The 9,077-nt window shown below is 47.8% G+C and overlaps 1 protein-coding gene across 2 annotated transcripts in view; it reads left to right on the top strand.

Moving 5' to 3' along the window:
• Nucleotides 1-1,257: 1,257 nt before the first annotated feature.
• Tanc1 (tetratricopeptide repeat, ankyrin repeat and coiled-coil containing 1) overlaps nucleotides 1,258-9,077 on the top strand; it is a 236,520-nt gene continuing 228,700 nt past the window's right edge. For both annotated transcript variants that reach the window (XM_052182540.1, XM_052182541.1), the window contains exon 1: nucleotides 1,258-1,347. The gene's annotated coding sequence lies outside the window, so the exon portion shown is untranslated. The remainder of the gene's footprint in view (nucleotides 1,348-9,077) is intronic.

Below are 9,077 nucleotides of genomic sequence, written 5' to 3' on the forward strand. Positions count from 1 at the left end.
TTCACGGGAACTTTAAATGTGGACACCATTCCTGCAGCTATCTTTATATTGGGAAGCTCTATGTGAGGTTGAAGGTTTTACAGGGAAAGTTGTTTGAAACACAGTTGTCTTTAACGGCGGGTTTGCCACAGCAAAGGTTAGGGGTTGCCAATTAACCCATTTATAGCAACTTCTGTATTCTTCACTCTCCGCACTCTGATGGGCAGCCTGAGTGCAATTTCTGTTGGAATTTCTAGTTGATCCTTCTGCAAAGAAAGGGGGTCCCCAAAGGGCTTTGGGAATAGAGAGGGCTGAGCCTTCTACATATAAATTGGCCGCTTGGATTCCTGGGAGGTTGTGGAGGGAGGACACAGGTCTTCCAGTTCCCTAGGCCATTTTCAAACTTTTGTTCTATTGGGAATAACAAAACATTTTGGGAACCAGGGAGTTTAATTTACTGCCACCAGCCTACTTAATAATAGCATCTTTGTCTGTTCTCTCTCCAGGACTCCTCCTCCTGACAAGGAAGCTAGACCCTAGCCAATAGACTTAGCACAGACAGAACAGCCAGCCTCAGAGTTCGAGGAGGCAGCGCACCCCCGACCCTGGGCAGTCACTGATCGCCCCCCCCCTCCCCCCAGCACCCACAACTTAACTTTCCCGAAAGAAAAAGGTGCAGTGGGCGAGTTGCACTTTCCATCTTTCTCAGCTCATTTTGGAATAAGAAATGTATTTGTTTGTGTTTAGTTAAGTGAGGGGAAGAAAAGCCAACAAAGCCACCCTAAGGCATCCGCGGAAACTTCAGCTTGGCTAATTGCTCCCATATGTCCTCCTCTGATGCTTTCAGAGAGCAGCGTAGACCGAAGGCTGGGCCACTTTACTGATTTTCAAATGGCTAAAAAAGGGGGAGAGGGCTAATCGCACTTCTGGTCCTGTCCCACAGGGGTCCAGGCGAGGCCCCAGGGGAGCCACCTTCCGCGGGGGAAGCTTGGCTTCCCGCAGAGAACATGCTGGGTGAGGAGGGGCGAAGGCGCCGGGCGGAAAGTTGGTGAGCCGCGCCCCAGCGGGTCCCAGAGCCGGGGCAGCTCCGGTCGGGAGGGGCGCGGGAGGCGCAGCCCCGGCGGGCGCGCACTGGGAAGGTGCCTTCCGGAACACGCGCAAGGGCGGGGACTCGCGCTGCCAATGAGGTCCCGGTGTGGGCCGAGCGAGGCGCGGGGACGGGCCGGAGCGCTGCCTCCGCGGTGGCAGCTGCGGGAGCCCGGCTCGGGAGCCGCAGGAGCCGCAGCCGCCAAGCGCCCAGCCCGCCGCGCCCTGAGGCCCGGCCCCCGGGGTGGGAACCGCGCCGAAAGCTGGAAACTTTCCTGGCAGGTAACTCTCGCTGCCTGGGCGCCGCTGCCGCCCCCGGGAGTCCGCAGACGGCTCAGTTGCCGGAGCCGGCGGGGAAGGAGGGGTCCCGGAGAGCAGCCTGGGAAACGAGAGCGAGGCTGGTGGGAAAGTTTCGGGACGCCCCCTCCTCCGCCGGGCCCAGTGGGAGCTTTCCGGGAATAGGCACGGGCACGCCGGAGCTCCCGGCCTGGGACTAGGCGCTGCCGGGGAGTCGGTGCAGGCCGTTTCCTGCGCTCCGGGAGGAGCGGGTTGCAGCAGAGCCGGGTTAGGGGGACATTGGGATCACGCGGTGCGCAGGACTTTCCCAGCCGGCCCTTGCCGGCTTCTTCGGCCCCTTGGCTAGACAGGGCCTGGGCTGCGCCGGGCACCTGGTGGGTAGGGGGACGTGCAGGCGGGGCGCCTGGCACCGCGGGGTCTCGAGTGTCGCCGTGCGCCGGTCAAGTTCCCGAGAGAACTTCAGCGGGGAAAATCGCATCGCCCACCGAGAGCTGAAAGTGTGTGCTTCGCTCCTGCAGGCTGTGGCTCGCAGATGCACGCCAATTTCTTTCCCTGGTGGTGTTAGGGTGATGATTTGGGATTAGACCTTGAAGATTTTTTTCTTTTAGTAGTGCCAGCTAAATGAAGGGTCATGTCAAGTTTGCGAGTCCCCTTGTCCTTGGGCGACCAGTAGTTACTTTGGAGGTATTATAGGGATTCAGGTTCTTCCTGGAGGACTTTTGGGTGTGTGTGTGGGGCCCCCGGGCTCGGCGCGGCCGCTTTCCGGAACGGCTGGCTGGGAAGGAAGCCCTGGGCATTGTGTAGGGTGTTTGCAGACAGCAAGATCTCTGGACTGGCGTTCCCAAAACTTACTTGACTTATTGTGTAAAGGCTCCGGGAGGAAATGCGGCCGTGGCCAGGTAGAAAGAAGAAACCCGGCGCCGCGGCCAAGGGCGGAGGACGCCGAGCTGTGACAGTCTTCTTCAGGGTGCCTCTGCTCCGGCTTGGCAGCCCCAGATCCTTGTGCCTGGAGTAGTGGGACTGATCTGAGTAATACAGGTTCCTGCAGAGTGAACTCAGGGTGGTGAGGAGAGCACCTTCATCTTGAACTTGACCCCCCGGAGTAGCGTCCTGGCTAGTTAAAAGGTAAAGGCAGGCTGAGTCTTAACCTGTAAAGAAGCTCAGACACCGCTAGCTCCCGGTTCAAGATCTTTTTAGGAAAAGGGCTCAGGGTGTCTGAGGTCGCGAACCCTGGAAATGCCAGACTCATCAGACTACCAAAGTTAGTATGCTGGGGGAGGGAAGGAGAAACCTGGTTGGCTGGCACAGAGGGTTGGTTTTTCTTTGTGGTGAAAAAGAAGGGAGTCTTGCGTCTCTGCTTACACCAGATCCGCTACTCCCCTCCACCCACACCCCCTTCCTGGGTCATCCTTATCCTGCCAGGCTGGCACTCCTGGGATGGGGGAGGGAGGAAGAGAAGAAAGCCGTTGTGAAGCTTTTCTGGGCAGCCCGGAGGTATTTCAGATCTGCTACTGGGAAGAGTCCTGGATTTTAACAGCTGCTTTTTGATTGCTGGGAATGAAAGAATTTATGAGCGCCTGAGAGGTGCTCATTATGGTACTGTTCTGAGTGTTTTGCTCATCTGGGCTGCTTAAAGAGCTCACAGGGACTTCCCTACAATCAGCAAAGTCTGTGTCAGCCGGAATGCTTGTGGGTGTCAATCAAAAAGCATCATAAATAGATCTTGATGCTTTTACAAAGACAAGTATGCCTAGCAAAGGAACTTTGGTGTCTGCCTGTGTTCGAGACTCCTCCTTCCTAGACCTTTTTTCTTACCGGCCAAGATGTTTCCAGGCTTCCCAACTACTGTGATTAGACAGTGAGGGATGGGAAATAGTGTCACTGATTTTGGTGGAGGTGGGAAAGTCCAGAAATAAATTTAAGGTCACTTCCATGTTTCTATCTAGCAATTTTGATGCCACAAACTTAACTTTTGGTGGAACTCAAAAGTATTGATTTTCATGCTGTTTTTGGTTGAACCACCAGAATGTCTAAATTATCATAATTCATGTTCATCGTGGAGCTAAAACATAACTGATTCCTAGTCAGCCCTTTTCTGCTCCCCATAACAGCCAGAAGAACATTTTGTCTCTTTAACCACATGCAATTTATTTGATGCCATTGTGAGTTTTGATGCCTGGTGATCCAGGGCACAGTTTTAGAGACAATGGAATTACTTTGACTAAATCATCCATTTTTAGACAACTTCTTTTCTGGGTTGCTGATTAATTCTTTATCTCCCAGAGAACATTAAAAGCCATGTCCCTGGGCTGGTAGAGCTATAATCCATATTATAATGAGGTTTGCCAGAATCGCTGGGAGGTACTGTTTTCACCAGGCACTTCAAACTCAATAGTAAAGATTTTATTTTGGTTAGGTCAGGTATTTCCTAGTTAGAAAAATGGGTTCATGCTCTTGTCCAACCACTATGACACCTTGTTGAGGGAAGAACAAACTTTTTATTTTTATCATCGAATCTTTAGTTTTAACTTGTAACTTATGGGAATAAATGTGTAAGAGACAAGCAAGAGCGTTTGTAAATAAATTTCTAGGCACACACACACACACACACAGGAGAATTGTGTTAATTTCTAGAATGGGTTTGTTCTGAACTGGGTTTTTGTTTGTTTATATGTGAGTTTGTTTGAGACAGATAGGCCAGGCTGTTGTGAAACTCCCAGATGTAGACCACACTGCCTTTGAATTCACAGAGGTCAGCTTGCCTCTGCTTCCCAGGTACCAGGATTAAAGCTCTGCACCACCAAACCTGGCTCTGAATTGTCTTTTAAATGCTTGTTTTAGTTGTAAAACTACCTCTCCCCCAGTTTACAGAAGTGTTTGGTCTATGGGGCTGTGAAGTCTTTCTGGGTTTTAGTTTTCTCACGGTCATCCCTAAAATGGAATCACATTGCAGCCTTCTGACTTCACAAGGAAATCTAGGAATTCTGGAACCTGTGCTGTAATATTAGAACAGTGTCATAAAGGCAGTCATAAAGGGCTTTACTACATATTTTATCCCTAATCCTCATTTGAGTAAACCAGGGCCCAGGAAGTTAGAGCAGTTTGCCTGATGTCACCTGTGATGGAGTTGAACTTGAGCCCAACAGGTCCCTGAGTCCCCAATCCTTGCCCTATATCCTATATCTCTTTTGATTCGTGTAAGTTCCCTGTGAACTCACTAAAGCCTGACAAACAACGTCTGACCATTTCTCACAGTGTCTCATTTATGGTGGTTTTGGTTTCCAGAACCCTGGGACTTATATCTCTGCTTTGATAGGAAGGATTAAAAACAGCTTCTAATAATGATAACTAAATATTCTCCGTAGGTGAGTTTCAGAAAGTCACTCATCTCCAACTAATCATTTGTTTACTTTCAATTTCTTCTTTTTTTAATCAAGTAGGCTTCAGGGTCTAGCATGATTTTTAGTTTAGATGTCTTTCTACTTAAACATAAGGATGAAAACACCATTTTACCTCTCGCTTCTGTCAGGCTAAGCAGGAAGCCTATCTAAATATCCCTTTCTTGGAGTCCTAAGCCCTTCCTACTGCTGAGTGCATAGATGTCTTGTGAGCCTCTTCCCATGCTGCGGTGCTCTTCTGCTCCTGGTTAAGTGGTGAAGGGGGTAGTAGGTTGCAGTGACACATTTCCCTGATTGCTGTGTTCCTGCCTGCCGGCCTAGGAGTAAGTACTAAGTGTAGCCGTGCCCTCAGTTTGGAAGCTGGGCAGGATTTTCTTTGTATTTTTGGTAGTGTTGATGATCAAATCTAAGTTTTCCGACCTGCTAGACTCATGTTGTACCACTGAACTACACCCCTTGTCTGTGAACTTTTAACAGGTTCAAAAATGAAATTGTAGTCTAGGATACCAGCTTCTTCTTTACAGCTTTTATTTCACGTATCGTTTGATCTGCACGTGTATTCGTGAACATGGGTATGCATGCCACCGTGAGTGGAGGTCAGAGGACAACTTCTGGAGTTCTCTCCTCCTACTGTGGAATCCGGGAATCGAACTCGGGTTGTCAGTCTTGCACAGCAAGCCCTTTGAACCATTGAGACAGCTCTTCTATGACTGAGGAACTTGCCCACGTAAAGCATTTACTTATCTGTTGGTTTTTCCAGAAGGTCTTGCTGTGTAGCCTTGTCTGGCTTCAAGCTTGTGCTCTCCCTGCCTGCCCCAGCCTGCTGTGTGCTGAGATTACAAGTATGTGACACAATTGGAGGCTTCAGAGTCAGCTTTTAGGACTTACTCTTGGAGGGGGATAGCTTTGCAAAGTATTAATTGAAATGGTGTTTAAACTCAGAAGATACAGTAATATCTGTTCACTGTCTGGCCGATCTGAAATTGTGGCCCTTTCCTTGAGAATTGAAAGCAGAGGAGGACACTGTGAAGCAGTGTTTGTTTCCTAGTAGAGTTGGAATGCTGTCACTGGTCCAAGGGGGACAGAAACAGAAAGGGGGGTGAGCAGATTTCCGTGAAGAAGGCTCTTAGAAGCCTTATCTCACTGTTAGCTGTAGGAGTTCTGATTTTGTTTGCCTTTGTTGCTGGTCAGCTGTCTTTGTAGCGTGAGTGTAGTCTTTAAGGGCTTCTGTGAGTGTGTAGGTGATCGAGGAGAAGGTTTCAGAGAGAAGTGTCCCATAGACAGGAATGTCAGGAGGTAAAACAAATGCTGCAGAGACAGGACGCAGACCATGGATTTCATCATGGATTTTGCCATTAGCACGGGAGAATTTCTTAGTTCCAAAGTCTCCCGCTGACACTCGTAGACCGATATGAGCCCAGAATGTTCGTCTAGTTTACATAGAACCACAGTGACTCAGCACTTTCTTGCCTTACCCAGCATACCTAGGGTCGCACACTGTGGTGGATTGGCTTGTTATCCCTGAGGGGTGGAGAAGAGTGGGCGAAACTGTCAATCCTGGGTGGCCTTTTCGCACAAAGGATATACTGAATGAAGCAAAGTGGTACATTATGTGACATAGTTTTTTTTGTTTTTTTGTTTTTTTTCTCTGTTGTTGTTTGTTTTTTTGAGACGGGTTTCTCTATGTAGCCCTGGCTGTCTTGGAACTCACTCTGTAGACCAGGCTGGCCTCTAACTCAGAAATCTGCCTGCCTCTACCTCCCAAGTGCTGGGATTAAAGGCGTGCGCCGCCGCCGCCGCCGCCACCACCACCACCACCACCCTGCGTGACATAGTTTTAGCACATGAAAGACATTGTGCAAATCAAGATGCATATACTGCATTTGTGCCGTTTAGAGTCCGTACATGCTCATGGGACACGCTTCTTCTTCATATCAGACATGCATTCCCTGTGTTTGTTCCTTGGCTCTGTTTTAATGACTGGTTCCTAAATCCATTGCATATGTTATCATTTCCAAATAATTGATTTTGACCTTTGATATCTTTGGAGATATTGGAGCCCTCTGACTCAGAAGGGGCATGCATATTATTAAGGCACCGTGACCTTGCACAGCTTCTGACTCCTTGTAGCTTCAAAACCTCCTATCATCAAGGAAGCTGTCTCTTTGCTGTTAGTGCCAACCTGAGAGAAATACAGAAAGAACCCAGATTGACCAAAGAAGAGTTTCAGGCGGCAGACCCCATTAAACCCACAAGATGGGTCTGTGGGCCGCAGAGTGCCACAGAGGAGGGTATTGTGGGTGGAAGAGACAGGGAGTAAAAACAAAAAGAGCTGGCCAGCATAGCATAGATCTCTCAAGTGGTATCGGCTGGCCCTTAAAAGCATACCTAATGGCATAGGGTGCGAACATTCCTAACGTCTTCATGACGTATGCTCCTGTAGTCTGGAAAGCCTAGACTTGGCCACATTCTACAGGGATTTAGTCGCTGTGTGTATTGCCATTCTTGTAAGGGGGGTATGGAATTACTTCTAAAAACTTGGAGCTGGTCATAATTCCCATATAGTCTGTTACGATCCTCTTACTGTCAGGCTTGGCTCTAAATTACTTGAGATTCATAACATCAATTATTAATGTTTATTGAGTACTTGCTGATGTGGAACTAGACGTGTGAATTTTAAAAAAATCCATGGGAATAAAAGAAGAGTAGCTCTACTCTCATTGTCCTAAACACACAGTGACAGATATGCACAGAGCCGCCCCCTGTGTCCTGGCTTCCCTTGCTTTTTGGACCAACCATGGCTTATTTCTTTGGGATGAAACTTGCCTCAGTAGGATGGTGGTTCTGCCCAGGCTTAGGTTCATCCACAATCACTGTAAAAAGCTGTAGAAAGCTCACATTACTTTCTACCCTTCCTACCACGATTCTGGGATTGATTGATTGATTGATTGATGACTGACTGACTCAGGGGGAGGACATGGGGAAGGGGAGGGTTTCCCAGTGTAGCCCTGGCTATTCTGGAACTTGCTCTGTAGACTTGCACTGGCCTGGAACTCACAGAGATTCGACTGCCTCTGCCTCCCAAGTGCTGGGATTAAGACATGTGCCATCACCACCCAGTCACAAATCTGTTTTCGATTACTTTTCAGGTGACCACATATTTATGGGTTAGCTGGGTATGCCTCCTGTCCCAGGGAGAGAATCTTGAGTTAAGATGATTTCAGTATAATGGGTCCTGCTGTCAGTGACTGGTTTGTGACAGTGATTATGACTTGCATATCTGCAGCATTACATGAAATTTGGAGGGGTCTAACACTCTCCAGAGGTGGAGGGTACCCCAAACCACAGTAACGACCTCTCAGCTGCTGAATTAGCTAGCCCTAGAGCTACCATGACTTGTAATGTCTCTGAGGAAAGTAATTTTTATGAATGCATGAGACAGTGATCACCAAAGCAGAATGTGCCTGCTTCTCCAGGATGGGAGAGAAAGGGAACTCAGAGCTTTCTCAAGGAAAAAGCAAAAACAGTTTGACTAACATTTACATATGGGTAAACACTGGCTGTGTATCTGTTCAGCACCTGTCTCTTGGGCTGTGTGAGGAGCATTTTACAATAAGTACGCTAATTGCCCTTCTAGACTTAGATCAGTGGTTCTCAACCTTCCTAAAAGCTGTGACCCTTTAATGCAGTTCCTCATGCTGTGGTGATCCCAGCCATAACTTTATTTCATTGCTACTCATAACTGTAATTTTGTTACAGTTATGAATAGTAATGCAAATATCTGATATGCAGGATATCTAATAGGCGACCCCATGTAAGGGTTGTTTGACACCAAAGAGGTCACGACCCTCAGGTTGAGAACCACCGCCTTAGCTGACCTCTGTGCACTCACATGGATTTACAGTGTATATCATCATCTGTCTTTAGTTAAACTGGCTCCCACAGAATGGAAGCTACTTTAATGGCGCACATTTGGAGTAAAGCTAATGAGACGGTTTGAAGGAGAAGAGTTATTATAAAGTGGTTAGGAAACTGGCTTTGATAGGTTGGCACAAGGTTTGCATATCAATTTATATTATTAATAAAAATGAACTAAAATACTGATTGAGTTTAAGTCTCGTTAGAGACTTAGGAAACACCATATGCTATATTCTTCATATGTGGAATCTAGTAAATATTATATGCATATATGTAAACAAATGCCCATATGGATACAGTGTAACATGTAGAAAAGAACAAGAAAGGCTCAATGTTAGGAAGTGATACACCAAATGCAGATGATGGGCACAAGTCAGGAAAGAATGTGAAATTGTTTTT

This window comes from Apodemus sylvaticus, chromosome 5, assembly GCF_947179515.1.
Source record: "Apodemus sylvaticus chromosome 5, mApoSyl1.1, whole genome shotgun sequence".
NCBI lineage: Eukaryota > Metazoa > Chordata > Mammalia > Rodentia > Muridae > Apodemus > Apodemus sylvaticus.